Genomic DNA, 6000 nt, shown 5'->3' on the forward strand with positions numbered 1-6000 from the left:
TTGGAGGAGATCATGGTTAGATATTCTGAAGGTTAAGAAAAGAGAATTACCTCCAAGAGAAAGGGAAAGAGTGGAGAATCTCTGTAAGGTGAAGAGTGATTCTCTGACTGGAAGATTCCAAAATCTCTGGGCTTCTTGAATAATGGAGAAGCATTTGCTTGATATCAGCACCTACAAAGAGGTCAGAAGCTTGAGAGGAATGCCTATGTGGTTGCCCAAAGATTCATTTGCTCTATACGGATTGAGATCACAGGTTGACAGGAGTTGGAGACAGTGTTACAATTGGAGTTTCTGGGGTAACTAGTACAGTGCTTTACAACTGGAAGGGTCTTCCCAAATGCCTTGCTAACAGATAAGACCAGGAAGGTCATCATGCTAAAATGACTAAGGCCAAATTTTAAACCAACCTGGACAGGTGAAGACTTAGCTTTGTAGTCAGATTGATTATTGTAAATAAGTATGTTGAACACATTTTTTTGAGAATATAAATTGAGATTTTGCACACTGTATGAGTTCATATTCTGCGCTAGTATCTCTACCTGTCTCTACAGTTTGGTATTCCTGAACAATGTATGTTGGATCTAAGAGAGGAATCTCAAGTCTTACTGATACCAGACCTTGACTTGTTCCACAATAGTCAAGATCCCTTGCAGATTCAAGTGTCACCACCAGTCACCTCCCAAAGAAGGAGCTTCACCTTCTTGGAGGGACATGGTGCCTGATTAATGAAAAAATAAAAAAACAACAAACAAATACACACACACACACACATTTATATATATCCACTTTAGACAGATAAATTACAATAGTGATGTTGGTTGATATTTAGGAAGAGAAAAGAGAAAGAAAAGTAAAAGGAGAGGAGGAGGAGAAAATGTAAATGAAATTCTGCATGTAAATTTTGAGTTTTCAATCATACACATCATAGATTCTTTGATCCCTGGGCACTAGGGCCTTCTTAGTGTATTTGCTGCTGCTCCTGTTGTACCTTTGCAATTCTGAACTTCCACGTGGGGTTGTACTGCCAGTGTGTTTCACCCCCTCCTCTATGTAGTCCATGAACAAATGCAACCTAAATTCAGACGTGATGTTTTATTCATTGATATGTTAAAATCACCTAACAAATTTCTAGATATATAGTAGGTACTAAAAAAATTGTTGAATGAAAAATTTGTCTTCAGTCTGCCAGTGGTCACAATAGAGGGTCAGGATAGTAAATAAGCACCTTGGGTAATGGGATTATAATTTTCATACGGAGTGGTGAGAATTAATATATTCTTCAAACAAATCCGGGAAAACAGTTCAGTTATATGTTTTTTCTTCACTTTTTAAAATAAACTTTGGTGAACAGTTTGGATTCTCTGGGTTCCAGTTTTAGTGCTGCCACTCACTAGACTTGTGGCCATGAAATCTCTGGACCTTGGTTTCTTCTGTAAGAAAATGCAAATAATACTACTATTATAGAAAGTCTAAAAACAGGGCCTCTGAAATATGTTATAATCTCAAAATTATTATGTCATGCTAAGGTGACATTATCACAATTATCGTGCTTCTCTTTCTACTATTGAAACAAGACTTGATCAACTAGCTCCTTTTATGAGAATCTCTTTGTACTCTAGATATACACACATCCACCCATGCACACAAGTACACATGTTATAGGTCTGAAAACATTAAATTTCTTTCCATATGGCTTATAACATCTGTTAACAGTTAAATAAGATTAATGAGAACTTCCACTTTTATTAGTAACATAGCCATCCATTGGAAACAACATCTGTGTGAACAAAATCTCTCATTTCTAATTCTTTTACATACCAAGTTTGCCTTGCTGACCTGGCTTTGAACTGCACTCCCTTGGAGATAAGGGAAAAGTATTTCGCTTGCTGTAAAAGAGATAACCTATGCATCTCATAGCAAGACTCATCCACCCCTGCTGTGTTTGCTGTGAATCAGAGGACTGTTTTAATGCTTTTTATCTTTTGATTTCTTTATTTCTTTTTTGTCTGTAACACAAAGTATTCTAATTGTATGTAAATATGTGTGTGTGTGTGTGCTTCCTGAGACAAGCTTTTTCTATAGTGCATGCTAATGACTTTCTTAGCCATGGGGTATTTTATTGCAGTAACATCATGTTCAAATTGAGAAATAATTTATATGCCACCATGCCCTGGTAACATCCATTGCTACTATTATGGAAATAGTGCGATATTGGACATTTTCTGGTGACATATTGCTTAATAAATTATAAACATTATCCTATCAGATGTGACAGTGGTACATAAAATGACAAAATAAATGGTCATTCGTAATGTTAGGTGGCTTATGGTTTGACATGAATATTTATTATGATTTAATATGGATACTTAATATGCAGTATTAAAGGTTGTTTATATCATTACCAGGTGCTTTGGTGATTTTAACATTTGAAAGTCATAGAGTTTAATAGCCTTGCTAGATTCTTCATATTTTGAATGATTGATTTTATAGTTTCATATGTTTCAAGAGGTAAGTAGTAAACTCATTTCAATTGCATTAAACTACAAAGAAAATGAATCCTTAGACACCATCTGGCTACTTATTAAAGCAGATAAATAAGAACATTTCCCACCTCCTGGTCCAAATGAAATGACCTGCAGAGTAGAAATTCTTTCTCTTAATGTGAGGGTAAAAATATTTTATGCTAATTACTTTTCTTGGTCTTAAACTTTTCCTCCTCCATTTAAGCACAGTGTTATTGAAGAACTGCTAGCAAATAAGAAGTTATGTTAAAGTTCTTATACTTATTTTGCCCCATTCTCTAGATGAGGAAACTTTGGCTCTGAGAAGAGAAGCAACTGGCACAGGGTTATGGAGCTAAGTCACCACCATGAAAATCAGCTTCCTGGACTCATTTTACACATATGCCATGCTTTTATAGTATTAAAAAGAAAAATAATGAGCCAATGTTACTAGTTTCTCAGACCTGGGAAGCTGACTAATTTTTAAGTGGTTTGTATTGTTCATGAGTAGCTTAATATAATGATATTATTATTAATAATAAAGTATTTAAATAAAATATTTAAAGTATTATATGATGACTTTTCACATTCAATATATTTCTAAATTCTTACAAAAGCTCCATAAATTAGATATCAATACCCTCATTTTCTGGTTGGAAAAGTTTAACTTAGACTAATTTAATAAATTGGTTGCATTCAAACAGCAAATAAATAGCAGTGCTAACATTCAGTCAGAGTACCTCTGAGTACTATGACAGGACACTGTTTGTATTGTAACATTCTTCCCTTTAATTCCAGGCCATTAATCAAGTTGATGTTTATATTTACCCAGGCAAACTATAAAAGCAATTTGAGCCTCTTCTCTTATATATTCTGGATTCTTGAGTTAGATCTGCTGATCAGGAATTCTAAGAAGCCAAAGCACCTATGGAATTACGAGAGTTTATCCTGGGTTGGAGGAGAGTACGTACCTTAACCAAAGATGAAGAAAAAGTTAAAGAACTGTGAGGAGGTCATGCTCTGTGATTGTCCAAATTTGCCTTCTTAAACTGTAAAAATGGACTATAGTAGATAAGAACTTTTAAAATTAACACGAGGCAAAGGAAGACTTAGAAAGACAGTGAGTATTAAGATTGCTACCTCATGGCAGAGATGAAGGTAGAAAAAAAATAGATACTCTCTGTCTTCAAAGAGAATTTTAAATAGCAATACTCTATATTTCCACTATTGCTCACTGAATTCCTGGTTGGGTTAAGAGCCAAAGAAGCAATGGTTTGAGTGATGGTGACTTGTGTAACCTATTGCTGCAGCATAACAAGTGACCACAACAGGTGGAGGCTTAAGACAAAAACCATGAAATTATTTCAAAGTTGCTATGGGTCAAGAATTCTGCTGTCCTTTAGCTGGATGGGTCTGGTTCAGGTCTCTAATGAGCCTGCAGTCCGTCAGATTGTTGGCTGGGTGTGGAATCATCTCCAGGCTTGCTGGGGTGGAGGATCTCCAGGATGGCACATTACATGGCTGCTGGCTGGAGGCTTTGGCTCCTTGATATATGAGCCTCTCCACAGAGCTACTTGAATATCCTCATGATGTGACAGTTTGTTTTTCCAGAATGAGTGATCTAAAAGACATGGCCAGGTGACAGCTGCAGGGACTTTCATGAATCACTCTGTGAAGTCAAACACTGTCACTCCACCACATTTTCATTCTATCCTTTGGGCATACTCAAGAGGAAGGGAAGTAGGTTCTATATTTAGAGAGAAGGACTAAAAAAGACTTGAAAACTATCACAGATGAGTGAGGCATTATGGGTGGGTGTCATTTAATACTTACAATTAGAAGGAATGGTGACAGCACCCTGTCTCAAACTCTCATTTGAGGTAAAATAAAATGGAGGCTGGTGATGATTCAATGATTTCACTAAAATGACAACTTGCTACTAGCAGAGATACACCAAGAGTCCTATTTGTATGGCTACCATACTTCTGCTTTTTCTATTTCCAAATAGATGTATTTAAAAAATACATTATATCTACTCTTCCTATATTTTGGGGATAGAGTGAAAGTTTGATGAACAGTTTTAACAAGTTCTCGAAATATTTAAGGATAAGTCTCCATGGTTAGACAATAAGGTTAACTGCAGCCAGGATGAGGAACAAAAGCATGCTTCTTCTTTTAGCTTCTATAAACTGAATAGCCATCCATAAAGGCTGACAGCACAACAGATGGCGCTAAGACACACCCAAACAAAGCCTGCCTCCTCTGGTGAAGCACTTCCTTGACTTCACTTCCCCGACAAGTGAAACAAATGGTTCCTCCTTCTGTGTTCTTTCTGTCCTTACTTCTGTCATTGCACCTGTATTTCCAAGCACCTGTTCTTTTACCACTTGTTCCTCTAACTTCAAAGACCTGGGTATGTCTCACTCATTCTTGTACTTCTAATACCTATCTACAGTGTTTTGTTCAAAATGTGTGCAGTAGGAATATACAAAATAGTTACATTGCTTTATGCAATTACTGAATGCACCTGTCATTTTTGAAAAAAAAACCTCAAATTAATTTTGCAATAAAAAGGAAGCAGGTTTTGTTTGTTTGTTATAGGACAACTTATTGTGTAATCACATATTTTATAGTTTCTTATCCATACTGGAAATTTTCAAGGTATTAGAACAAGTTGTCATGTAAAAATCAAACAATATTTTATCTGTTAATTGACTTTTCTGTCTGTAGCATCTTTTGCCCTGTTGCAAATGATAGCAGGCACTTGACCATCTTTTCCAGCTGTCTTTTTTGTGAAGTTGCAAGACAGATTGCCTGTCACAGAAGAATTTGGCTCTACCCTTCACTACCACTAGGTGCCCTCAGTCAGTTATTCTATTTCCTATAAAGTTTGCTTGGTTTCCACCCTCTTGTTTATTTCTGAAAGACTTCACAAACAGATGCATTCTAATATTATTTATAATCACCCTTATAAAAGTCTGGTAAAGGTACCTTTAAAGTTTTTTATCTGAATTAACTTAAAAGATATATGAAAGGCATGAAGGGTGTTTAACCTCTGAAAAGCTTTTGGAATCATTAATTTTTTTAAATGACATAGTTTTACCAGAATACTATATAATTGCATTTTCTTTCTCCACTCTATACCTGTTCTCTTTCTTCCACATATCCATATATTTCTTCCTCTATAGAGATGAAGGGGAAATAGCCATTTAAGTGGAACAGGGTCTATTTCATGTTCCTGGCTTTGAAAATTTTCTCTCATGCTATGTGCTTTTCCAGAAATAGAAATAATTGGATACTGCTGTAAGTTAAAATAAAAATACATCTAAGTATTTCATGAAAGCAAAAGATAATAAATTATAGTAAGAAGTACCTGCTCGTAGGCAAGTAACACTCAGTGCGCCCCACAAAGTTATAAGTTCTCCACATTTGACAATTCTCATTTGTAGATTTGGGATAGGATCCCTCATTCTCAGAAAGAGTATCCTGGTAGACACAC

This window comes from Marmota marmota, unplaced genomic scaffold (assembly GCF_001458135.2).
Source record: "Marmota marmota marmota unplaced genomic scaffold, marMar, whole genome shotgun sequence".
Taxonomy (NCBI): Eukaryota; Metazoa; Chordata; class Mammalia; order Rodentia; family Sciuridae; genus Marmota; species Marmota marmota.